This window comes from Copadichromis virginalis, linkage group LG5 (assembly GCF_057382275.1).
Source record: "Copadichromis virginalis isolate Kocher_CV1m ecotype Utaka linkage group LG5, C_Virginalis_male_GT1.1, whole genome shotgun sequence".
NCBI classification, from domain to species: Eukaryota; Metazoa; Chordata; class Actinopteri; order Cichliformes; family Cichlidae; genus Copadichromis; species Copadichromis virginalis.
The window spans coordinates 3,420,897-3,433,943 of record NC_140622.1 but is presented as its reverse complement, the minus strand read 5'-3'; the positions used below and the strand labels follow the sequence as shown (position 1 = coordinate 3,433,943).

At 47.3% G+C, this 13,047-nt stretch overlaps 1 pseudogene; it reads right to left on the bottom strand.

Moving 5' to 3' along the window:
• Positions 1–1,854: 1,854 nt before the first annotated feature.
• Positions 1,855–10,149, bottom strand: LOC146708766 (uncharacterized; annotated as a pseudogene).
• Positions 10,150–13,047: the final 2,898 nt, after the last annotated feature.

Here is a 13,047-nt window from a genome sequence, read left to right as displayed (position 1 = left end):
ATGCTGGTTCGTTCAGTCTTTGAGAGTGCAGGACCTGAAACACACACAGACAAAGTTCATTTAAAGACAAGAACTAATGGGCCAAGGCCGACATAAATGTCTTTAATCTACTTTATCATAAATGTAACAAAGTGTTTAGAAAGTTAGCACATACATGTAATTTTTCATTTCTTTATGAACGCTGCATGTTATATTCTAAATCTGCCTGTTCTGTCAGAAACCTGCCTGCAGAAAATGAACCTAAAGTATGTAATGCAAGGATGTAATCACTTTCAAGATGGAGAAAGCATAAAGTGACAATTATGAATCACTTAACATGATAAGGAGATTCTGCAGGTCATTAATCAATGTATAAAATTAAAATAAAATTTATTTTTAGTGACACAGGATACAAACATGGAAGCAAGATGTATAATTAGGATTATTTATAATAAATATGAATAAATTAGTGCAATTTCTTAAACCATAAAGAATAACTAAATCCTTCAGGACAATGTCACATCAATGCACTGGACTCACTATGTTATCCACCTAACAGCCTCCACATGTTCTCACTGTAATTTCCCCTCATGAATGAATTTATGCTGCACTAATCTGAATGTTTGCAGGGAAATCAAATGCATTTCACACGCAGTACTCAAGCTGACTTACCTTTGTTTGAATGACGACTTGTACGCGCTGACTCCACAGACAAGGTACGAAAATATGTCAGGCTACGTCAATAGTGGTTGGTCTTCAGGGTTTCTACTCCACGGCCGTATTTCATACGGGTCCACATTTCCAATGCACGCTATTTTCTGCAAGTACCGCTGCTTCGCCTCTGGACGCAATCGGTCTCTATACAGTTCATTCTCTTTTGAGCTGCTTTTAAGCATCTTTCTTGTAGTCGTCGTTCCAACACAGTGTGTTGTTTCGATTCGTAGACCCCGAAAATGGCGCTGCGCTCCCACAATGCATTGCGGCGTGACGTCAACTCCAAAGCCCTATAAACCTAGTGGGAGTATCCCCCCACAGAGGGACAAAAGGACCCCCTGATGATCCTCTAATCGCCTGAGCCAAGGTGTGAAACTGGGTGTGGGTCCCAATCAGCCAGAGTTTTGGGTGAGTTCATTGTGAAACCTGGCCCCACCTTATCATGCGAATTCCTGAGATCAGATGGCCCAGGATGTGAGTGGGCGTTAAGGCATCTGGGAAGGGATCTCAAAACTGGATTATAGATGGCAGAGAGTTGGTGTCGTAAACCCCCGCCTCTGTTCAAAGATGGTCGCTCACAGTGGCTTCTTTCACTCCTCTTTCAAACCATCTGTCCTCTCTGTCCAAAATGTGAGCATTGGCATCCTCGAAAGAGTGTCCTTTGTCCTTAAGATGCAGATGGACAGCTGAGTCTTGTCCTGGGCCATCTGATCTCAGGAATTCGCATGATAAGGTGCCTGTGGTTGGCTCCTCCATAGGAGGGGTAAAGTCTGTTTGAGGAGCAATGCACACTTTCAAGGCATTCCTGTGTAAAGTTTGTATATTACCCCCCTTTTCTGGTTTGACCTTATACACTAAGCCCATATCTCGCACCTGTTCCAACACCACATACGGCTCAGCAGACCACCAGGAACACAGTTTTCCTTTGCTCTGCCTGTTTCGGTCACATACCCAGACTCTCTCTCCGGGCAACAGTGGGAGGGTACAACCTCTCTTCTCATACTGGCTTTTGTGTTGGGAGGCAGCCCTATACATCCTCTGCCCAGCCAAACGGTAAGCTAGGGAGAGTTTCTGTTGATGAGAATACACCCATTCACTTACATCCTGCCTCGCCTGCTGGGGGGCCACGCCTAATGGGAAGTCTCAAGGGTCAACCAAACATCAAATAGGCAGGCGCATAACCTGTGGAAATATGGATAGTATTGTTATAAGCATGGACGAGTTCTGGCAGATTTCCTACCCACTGACTCTGTCTAACTGATTCTAGTGAGCGAAGCATGTTCAATAGGGTCTGATTGAAACGTTCTACACTACCATTCCCTGCAGGGTGGTAAGGTGTCGTGCGGTTGTTTCATTAATGCAGATTCGAAATTAGACCCACGGTCGGAGTGGAGTCGGCCTGGGCAACCGAACGGCTGTATCACATACTTCCACAAAGCCTTTACTATAGTCTCTGCTGTTTGGTTTATTGTAGGGATAGCCCAAGCGAACCGTGTAAACAGATCAGTAACCACAAGTATGATCTGGTAAGTGTCAGTGGGCCGGCCTAAGGACAGGAAATCCATGCCTACGACCTCCAAAGGGTATGAGACTGAAATAGGGTGTAGTGGAGCCCTAGGTTCTACTCTCTCCTTCTGTAAACTACAGGGGACACAACCCAGATGAAACTGATGTACCTTCCCTTCCATGTTAACCCAGTAGAACCGCTGCCATATCCGAGAGAGGGTTCGGTCTATCCCCGCATGGGCAGCAGCCTCGTGGATCCTCCGCCACACCTCATGGCACTTGGAACTGGGACACACAACTTGATAAAGAAACTCCTGGGTATATTCATCCAGCACTTTACGGCACAGTATGCCATCTTGGATCAGAAGTCTTTGTTGTTGCTGCAGGAGTCGCCGCACACCATGTGACAATGTCTGACGTTCTAACTTTATGGGCGCGACATGAGCTTCCACAAGTTGCTTTACCACTTGAATATCCGGATCACCAGCTTGTGCTTCTGCCCAGTCACTCCCCTCTGCCTCACAGGTCAGTTCAATGGCTGCTGAAGTGACTCCACGCTCTGATCCAGCCTCTTCCAGGTGCTATGCTGGACAGTGGGAAATCGAGAAAGGGCATCAGCATTAATATTGCTCTTACCCGAACGATACTTGATCTCGTAGTTGAAAGAGGCCACCTGGGCAACACAATGTTGTTCTACTGCACAAAGGCTTGACAATGTCTCTTCTATTCGTGGCAGGGGGAAAGCATCCTTATGTGTCACCGCATTACATTTTCTGTAGTCCACACAGAACCTCCAGGTATCATCTTTTTTCCTCAACAAAACAATGGGTGCAGTCCACGGGCTACAGCTTTCCCGGATAACTCCCTTTTCCATCATATCTGTCAAGAGGCTCCTCATTTTTTTATACATTGCAGGGGGCAAAGGACAATACTTCCCCCTAATGGGGGCTGCATCACCTGTGGGGATACAATGATGCACCAGGTCAGTCCTCCCAAAATCTTCGTCATCCTTAGAGAACACCTTCTTCCATTTAAGCAGTAAAGCCCGCAGCTCGCCCTGTTGCAGTTCAGACAGATCAGGTCTTTCAATCAATTTACTCACCTCCTCAGGTAATCCTTCATCCTCCGCGGGGGCGCCACTGTCGACCAGAGCCACCTCCACCACATCATCTGTCCCAAGGGACAGGCTCTGGTCCTGTGAGCCATGTACGTCGGCTTCATCTACGCAGAATAACTTTCACAGTTTCTGGTAGCGACCTATAAAAAGAGGATAGGGGTGTGGGTTACAAATCCTCACTGGCACTCTCACGGCCTTTACCATGACGAGGGTTCTCGCCACCCCCACATCAGGGGTTTCAGGCAGTGCCTCCACCAGGGCACAATAATCCGTTCCTTGCGGACCCATCTGAGCCTGGCCCCACACCATTATTTCACTCCTTGGGGGAATTTTAATTTTGCCTCGGCCAGCTAACCGTACATACCCCACCATTCCGTCCTCCACTGTACTTGCTTCTACGCATGTTGCGAAGGCAGTCCTCCAGGCCTGTTGATTCGTTAATTGCTGTGGGACAGGAGCAGTCTTTTCCGGCCACTTAAATACATTCCAACAGGCAGTCACAACATTCATACCAACAATCAGTGGGTGCGTGCAATGGTCATCTTTTACCACCACAACCCCGCGTCCAGGAACCTTAACATCTTCTATTTCCATGTCCAGGACAGCATAGGTGGTATAGGGAATTTCCAGACCATTGGCGGCTCTCAGCTTAAAGGCGGTTGGAGTTTTCTCAAGCTTAGCCTGGGAAAAATGCTCATTTAACAAACTCTCCTATATCAAAATCACTTGTGATCCTGTATCTAACAAGCCTTGAAGCTCCACCCCCTCGATCACTATCTTCACTGTTGGACACTGCCCAATAAATGTTTCTGTGGCCCTTAATTCCTTAGGTGAACCAAAAGCTCCCGCCCCTCGGACCTCAGCAGCAGGGTCATCTAGTTTAAACTTGGCTGAGAAGACATGGAGGTCTGGCAAAACCTAGCTATATGTCCTGCTAGTTTACAACTCCGACAGATAGGCCGACCTTGTGCATCCCAGCTAGCATTTGATCGTCGCAGTCCTCTCCTAAACTGAGGTGCAGGCGGAGGAGTAGCTACAGCTGGCTTGTGGCCCTTGTGTATTGTGAATCGCATCAGCCAGCAACACAAGCCCTGGTGTAATGTGGATGGCCTCAGACAGCAACGCAGGCCCTGGTGTTGTGAAAATGGCCTCACAGTGAGCACTGGGACTGATGAAATGTGGATGGTATCAGCAAGTAGCACAGGCCCTTTTTTTGTGGATGGCATCAGCCAGCAACACTGGCCCTTGTGTATTGTGGATGGCATCAGCCACCAACACAGGCCCTGGTGAAATGTAGGTGGCCTCAGCCATGAACACAGGCCCTGGTGAAATGTAAATGTTCTCAGCCAGTAGCACAGGCCCGGTTGTAATGTGGATAGCCTCATCTAACAACACTGGCCCTGGTGAAACATGGATGGTATTGGTCAGCACCACACACCCTAGTGTAATGTGGATGGCCTTAGCTAACACCACTGGCCCTGGTGAAATGTGTATGGTAGAAGCCGGCATCACAGTCCCTGGTGTAATGTGGATGGCCTCAGACAGCAGCAAAGGCCCTGGTGTGGTGAAGATGGCCTCACAGGGAGCACAGGCCCTGGTGTAATGTGGATGGGATCAGCCAGCAACAAAGGCCCTGGCAAAATGTTGTTGGCCTCAGCCATGAACACTGGCCCTGGTGAAGTGTAGATGGCCTCAGCTTGCAACATACACCCTCGTGAAATGTAGTTGTTCTCAGCTTGCAACATACACCCTGGTGAAATGTAGTTGGCCTCAGCCAGTAGCAGAGGCCCTGTTGTAATGTGTATGGCCTCATCTAACAACACTGGTGAAATATGGATGGGATTGGTCAGCAACACACACCCTGGTGTAATGTGGATGGTATCAGCCTGCAGCACAGGCCCTGGTGTGGTGAAGATGGCCTCACAGGGAGCACTGGCCGTGGTGAAATGTGGATGGCATCAGCAATAGCAGAGGCCCTTGTTCATTGTGGATGGCAACAGCCAGCAACAAACTCCCTTGTGTATTGTGGATGGCAACAGCCAGCAACGTACGCCCTGGTGAAATTTAGCTGGCCTCAGCCAATAGCAAAGGCCCTGGTGAAATTTAGATGGCCTCAGACAGCAGCACAAGCCCTGGTGAAATGTAGATGGCCTCAGCCAGTAGCACAGGCCCTGTTGTAATGTGAATGGCCTCATCTAAAAATACTGGCCCTGGTGAAACATGGATGGTATTGGTCAGCACCACACACCCTGGTGTAATGTAGATGGCCTTAGCTAACACCACTGGCCCTGGTGAAATGTGCATGATATCGGCCAGCACCATAGGCGCTAATGTGGATGGCATCAACAAGCAGAAGAGGCCCTCGTGGGGTGAAGATTGCCTCACAGGAAGCACTGTCCCTGGTGTAATGTGTATGGTAGAAGCCGGCATCACAGTCCCTGGTGTAATGTGGATGGCCTCAGCCAACAGCACAGGCCCTGGTGTGGTGAAGAAGGCCTCACAGGGAACACTTGCCCTGGTGTAATGTGGATGGCATCAGCAAGTAGCACAAGCCTTTGTGTATTGTGAATGGGATCAGCCAGCAACACAGGCCCTTGAGAAATGTTGTTGGGCTCAGCCATGAACACAGGCCCTGGTGAAATGTAGATGTTCTCAGATGGCAACATACACCCTGGTGAATTATAGTTGACCTCAGCCAGTAGCAGAGGCCCATTTGTAATGTGGATGGCCTCATCTAACAACACTGTCCCTGGTGAAATATGGATGGGATTGGTCAGCAACACACACCCTGGTGTAATGTGGATGGCATCAACGAGCAGCACACGCCCTGGTGTGGTGAAGATGGACTCCCAGGAAGCATTGGCCCTGGTGTAATGTGGATGGTATAAGCCAGCATCACAGGCTCTGGTGCAATGTGGATGGCCTCATCTAACAACACTGGCCCTGGTGAAATATGGATGGTATTGGTCAGTGCTGCGAGATCGATCAACTTTAGACCAGACAACAAACGACGGAGACTCCGGAAAAGTGCAATCAAACGATGAGTTTTATCATCACAGGAGAACAACCAACCATCAGCATACGGAATGTGTTGCTCTGACAAGAATACATTGGGTTCTGGTTTTATAGGACAAAATATCACACCTACGTCAATACAGTTCAAAAATACATGGTGACAGACGGGCAAAAGTTCAACTCGTGCAGACAAGGGTACATCACGTACATATAACCTTACACCGACATATAACTTCTCCTTTCTACATTACTTGCCTTTTAAGGTAATAACTTCAGGTCTTAGCATCTCTGAGAGCTAATAATGGACCCTCGTCATTAATCACTAAGTAGAGTACTTTGCAGCCAGTCTCAAACTGAAGCAGAAGACACTTAGGCCTTTGCTCAGACCTGCTACTAGATTAATATGTGTATCGTAAGCGTGCATGCAATTAACCTGCTATGTTCTCATCTCCCCTCAGCATGTATCATCTGGACACTCTCACCAGTGAAGCTTAAAACCTTCTAGAATGGAACATCAACTCTAACCAAGCACATTTATGCATTGTGTATAAAATGAACTCAACCTATAAACATAGAAAGGTCAATGTGATGACAGACATATTCAATGCAATATAAACCCTGTAGGAAATATTACTGATAAATGATACTGTGAAACATGTTATTAATACATTCTTCATAAGGCAAATTATATGATAGCAATAAAAGAATCTCTGAATCCCAACATTCCCTCTTTTGACATTCCAACAGGAATGTCACCATACTTCATGTTGCCCCCAACCCAGCCAGGGTTCGCAACCCTCGCCACTATCTTTACCAACAATCCTCTGACACATACAACACCCAGCGATGACCAATATTCCCAAAAATACAGCCAATGAGCACATCACTGATATAGCCACACCTTTCCATTGTCCAAACACGGATGTCATCCAGGATGCCAGCGGGTTTTCAATACCTGAGTGCTCATGCATGGTTTTAGACAAATTTTCAGGCCCTCCAGAGCTCGGGTTACTGAGCCATCTGGGGCAGTATTGTTGTTCCATGGCGTCCCTGGTAAGGCTAGAGAGTCTCAGCAAGTTGTAATGAACGTAGTTAATGCGGTCATCATTCTTATTAGGCGTTATCCAAAGGAATATACTTTCAAACCCTGAAGCTACTGGGTCTGCCAGCTTATACTCGTTGGGAACTCCCCTGGGCACTCCTATGGAGTCTATCCTAGTCGGAGAGTTTAACCGGGGGTCATATGCATGTATACCCTGGGTCCCTCTTTTTGCCAAAATGTGTCTCTTATGTCTGGCTGCTAAGGTACGTGTGTTGTGTTGCTGAATAGCCTTTACCTGATTTCCAATCAGTATGAGTGGAGCTCCCAGTCGCACCATCGCACATGTCCCTACGCTTCCCATTGGGACACGAACCAAAAGGGTGCTTTGCCCACAATAATAATACAACCCACTTCTTGCCTATGTTCCCATTAATGTGCTCGGGTCACTCACATTATTCGTGGTTCTTCCTGTGGGTGTGACGGCACACCAAGTAGGGTCGATTTCTCCCACGTGGTACTTTACATTATCTGTAGAAAACCTGAAACATGTATAGTTATCTTGTTTTGGCATAAATGAATTGGCATTCTCCGCTTGCCCTATCGTGTTTGGTGCCGAGATTATTAGTTTATCAGTTAGAGTGGTGGTTGAGTTTTTAAGTGTGACTCAGGCTTTGGGGTAAACTAAGTGTACCCTAATTACCCCAAACGAATCTGTTCCTGACATGTCCACTCTGATTACCAGATAGAATACGCCTCCCGGGCTCTCGGCTTTAGGCAGTATGTTCCATGGACCTAAGAAGATGGTGACAGGGTTATGAAAAACAGAATAAACCCTTTGAATTACTATTCCTTGCAGGCCTTCTGGCACATTTGGCTGCCATCCTACTCCTGTCCAACCTACCTCACCTTCCCAGGAGCACCACTGACCTGCTGTGTATGTATGGATGTGTTTGCCCCAGGAGGGGCTCCAATAAGCATGACTGGAGCATATCATAGGGTGATTACAGACCCACACATCATATGCTCTCCAGCTGCTACTAGCTCCTGCACACTTAATGACGTCACACAAATCAAACGTGAATGAGCTGGTGGACCCTTTAACATAATTTAATTCTATGCCATTGTATGTGCTGAGACACTCATCACCTATACCTGACACCTCGCGCTTTAGTCTTTTCAGCGATCCCGTTTGAGCAACTATTGTCTCAGGAAGTGCTGTGCTGGACTGGCATCCGCGTCCGACCGATTCAGAAAATGCGCCCTGCAACATAGAGAGACCTAATATTCAATAATCCACATTTCACTGTCTTAATCTTTGGTTCAGATGTGGATTCTGTGTTGTTTGTTCTTCGTGCTTGTTTATGTTTAAGTTGTTTATTTCTAGCTTTTAGTTTGTTCTTATCTGTTTGGAAGCTGGCATAGTCTCTATGGATAAGGGTTTTTTCCCCGGGTACCCTAAGGAGAAAAGCTCCAGAGAGGCGTGTTTCATATTAAAAGTTAAAATATAACAAAAGAGATTTTGCTCAACAAAACAATACCTTTTAATTGCCGAACCCTATCTCTCCCCTCAACGGGTTGTATGCTTCAATGTTTCCTAATTATTTTGTCATCAAAAAATCAAACAAATAAATCAAGCTGTGAGACAGCACCTTGCGTTTACGCCGGGCTGTGAGCTGCCCTAAATCTACTTCCTACACCTTCACTCCTTCTAGTTCTTTCAATTTGTTACCGCTCCTTTTGGTGGCGCGGCGACCTTCTGCGATGCTCTTCTTCTTTCTTCGGCCTTCCAGGTGGACTACTGGTCGGCCCGTTGCACAGGTGAGAGGGTTTATTCTGCCTCTGTTTGTTGACACCTGTGTTCTTTGAAGACGAGTTTTCCTCTACCAAGCTCTCGTGTGCTGGTGCACACTGCGACCAGTGGTATCAGGTGTCGCCTTTCTCTTCCAGTTGAACTGCTGTAGTCGTTCTGGCAATGACCTCGTAAGGACCCGTCCAGCGTGGTTCCTTCCACTTTCGTTTGAGCACCTTCAGCCACACCACCTTTGCCTCCGGGGTCGCCCTGTCCACAGCGTGTACTCCAGATGTGACCTGTTTTGTGAAACTGGAGATCATCGCCACCCCTGTGGTCGCTGTGGTACTGGAATGTTCTCCTGTAAAGGATAGAAAGCAGAAAGCCTCTCCCTGCTACACCTCACTAATCTACTGTGTTCATCTAATGTTCCCTTAATCATTCAAAGTTGGTTCAAGATACCATGTTCTGGGCTCTATCCTTTATATTAACTTTACTTAATCTCAATGCTCTTTATGTGTGTAAAGAGTTTATCTTCTAAACAGGATTCAGTTCATTTTAATCCTTCAACTTGAACATGAAAATAACAATTTCTGCCTCAGTTTCACCATATCTAAATCATCAAACACCCCAAAAGTCATAAAATGATCCTAAAACCCATTTCAAATTAAACCTTAAATCCCCCCTTTTGTGACACATTAAGATGTGTCACAAATGCTTTACCTGAGCTTAGAAAATTAAAGAAAAAGGTTAGTCATATCATTTCACACCTCATCAATCCTCTTCTCAGGTAAACAAAACCTGTGTGTTAACCCAAACTTCACATTTCATACTGAGTTTTCCTCACTTATCATCCAATCTGTGTTATAAGAAAGAAAACTTAAAACAGAACAGTCATCAGTCATGTGCTTAACCTTAGTCCAGTCTTTACCTCAGTGTCCAGTTGGTCCAACCTTCGTTCACCTCGTCCGTCCAGTCACCGTCCATTTGCACACATCCTATTCATACATATTCACACCAGGTATTGCTAATAGTGGAGACCCCCGCGCAAATAATCAGATTCTCCACTCTCAGCAACATTGAGCTCATTCATTTGTTTTATTCTGTTTTGTTTTTTGTTTCTTGTTTTGGAAGCTAGTTTTTTATGCTTTTGACTGGATTGAATCGCTACAATCCTTTTAGACAGACCTGATCACAGGTAGGCTTCTCCTCAGCCAGTTGTAATCTGGAAAGCCCACCTTATATTTGCTCTTCCTGAGAATTTTCAGCGCTGTTATTCACTGTTGCAGGCCTGCTTAGAACAAAAATGAGAGAAAGAGAGCTGATTATTAGCTCATCAAAGCACAAAACAAAATCACCTGACAGGTTTTCTCTAAGTGCACTGTTACCAAAATAATGGGCCCCTCTCAGACATGTCCATGGATAATCAAACTCCCTCTATTAAAATAACAAGAACATCCAAAGCAAACTGACCGAATCAATCCATCACTACAACAACAACCTCAAATATCCTAAACACAGAACATTTTGCCACAAGTTCTTCATGGTCCTTTCACTCCGAAGTCAGCTGACATAATTTCACCTGCTCAATACACAGAAAGTCTTGTTAAACGCCACACAGTCACAGTGTCTCCTCCAGTGCAAGCTTCACTCACACAGTCAGACAGGAAACCCAAGTTCCTCTTTTTCTTTTCCTGTCCCAAGTCATTCAACTACTTTGCATACTGAGTCATCTCTCAAGAAGTTGCCGTGACCAGAGAAATACATGTTCAAACATTACCACCTTATTAAATTATTTTATTTCTTTCAACCGTGATCACTGGTTTTGATCACTCAGTACGAGAGCACTCCTAAGTCACTCTTTTAAAACTACTTTAATCACTGTTTCTTTTTTCCATAACTCCCTTTGTCATATAGCTTCTTTTGAGTTATTCCTCAGCTTCAAACTCAAGTGTATTCTATTATGCATTCACCCCATTCTATCACTCATACAAATAGCAAGCTGATCTTCATCGCGTATGTTTGTGTTCTAAGCCAGGTTTAATCAATGTCTATGCATTAATCATCATGAGCTTGTCTTGTCTTTGTAAGGTTAATGCATTTTCTGTTTGTGTGTGTGTGATTTTGCATGTGTTGCTTTGCAGTGTTTCAGACTCCTTCACAGTTTTCCCTTTAAACAGTCAATTTTCTCCTTCCCAAATTTGCTAACCCAAATTTTGATTTCCCACCTTAAATAACAGCATTCCTTGTCCTCAGCCAGAAGGTAGGGCTCCACTTGCCACTTTCCCCCTCCGCCTCAGCCAGCGGCTTTACCCTTGAGGCCCCGTCTTCTTCACTTCATCTCACCAGTGAGTCTGAGCTCACAGGGACTGAGGCCGAGTAATCGTGACTGTGCCTGCCTTAGGTTGTCCCAGGGTTTCGAGGTGGGATCTTACCCGTCATGGGCTATCCAGCCTTCCATACTCGCCTGATACGGGGGCCAAGTGGGCAGGGGTGCTATGAGGGGAGGGGACACACTGGCTCTGGAGTGTAAGTGTCAGGCGCAGTGGCCCGTGGACATGGGATGGACTCAAGTGCAGATTCAAAACCGGAGGCCAGGGGTGAGGTGTAACGAAAAGAGATTTATTTTTACAATGCTCAGAGGCTAACAGAAAGTGCAGACTGAATCAATGAACATAAACTAGGTGTCTGAGGCGAGAGAAAAATACTGTGGTGATAACTAGATGGCAGGGATAACTGGGTGCAGGTACTGGGCAGGGGAAACTGTGGCGGGCCAGGGCACTGAAACAGAGGACAGAGCAGTCAGGGGAATCCCACAGAGGTTTGCGAGTGAATCCAAGGATAGTACACTGAGCTGTCTTACAAGCTTGCAGGTGGGGGTTGCGTGGAGGGGGGAGGCAGGAGAGGTCCAGGCGGGTGCTGCATGCAATGCAGGGAGGCAGGCAGCAACTGGTATCCAGGAGAGCTTGGTAGGTGGGTTTCAGAGGCTGACGAGAAAAAACAGAGATTCGGTTAACACACACGATTAGTCACCAAGGAACGGACGTGAGGCCGAGAATTGACTAAAGTTGGCAGATAATCTGGCGAAGACCAGTTGAGTGCGCCGGTCATAAATACTGCTGGTACGATTGCCATCAGGTGAGGAGCAACAAAGACTCCACCCAGTGGGGAGGAGCTGATGCTGTGGAAAACCACCCAGACCACGACACTACCCCCCCATCAAGGGTCGACCCCCGGCGACCGAGCCACCCGCGGCCCTGTAAAAAGCAGAAAGCAAAGCAGGATCCAAAATCAAGGAACGAGACACCCAGGACCGCTCCTCAGGCCCATAACCCCTCCAGTCCACCAAGAACTGCCGGACCCGTCCCCGCCGACGGACGTCCAGAATGCGCCGGACCGCGAAGGCAGGATGCCCATCAACGAGCCGGGCGGGAGGAGGGGGAGCGGAAGGAGGGCACAACGGACTTGGGAGACGTGGAAGGTCGGGTGAATGCGCAGCGAGGACGGCAGCTTCAACCGCAGCGCAGAAGGGCTGAGGACCTGCTCCACTACGAAGGGTCCAATGAAACGCGGGGCCAGCTTACGAGATGCCACCTTGAGGGGAACGTCCTTAGCAGACAACCACACCTTCTGCCCAGGGGAGTAGGCAGGGGCTGCCCTGCGGCGACGGTCCGCGTACAGGCACTGGCGAGCAACGGACCGGCACAACGACCGACGGGTCAACCTCCACGCCCGCTGACAACGTCGGAGATGGTGTTGGACCGAGGGAACCTCGAGGTCAGCCTCCTGGTCGGGGAAGAGAGGCGGCTGGTAACCTATGGAGGCCTCGAAAGGCGAGAGGCCAGTAGCAGAAGACGTAAGCGAATTGTGAGCGTATTCTGCCCA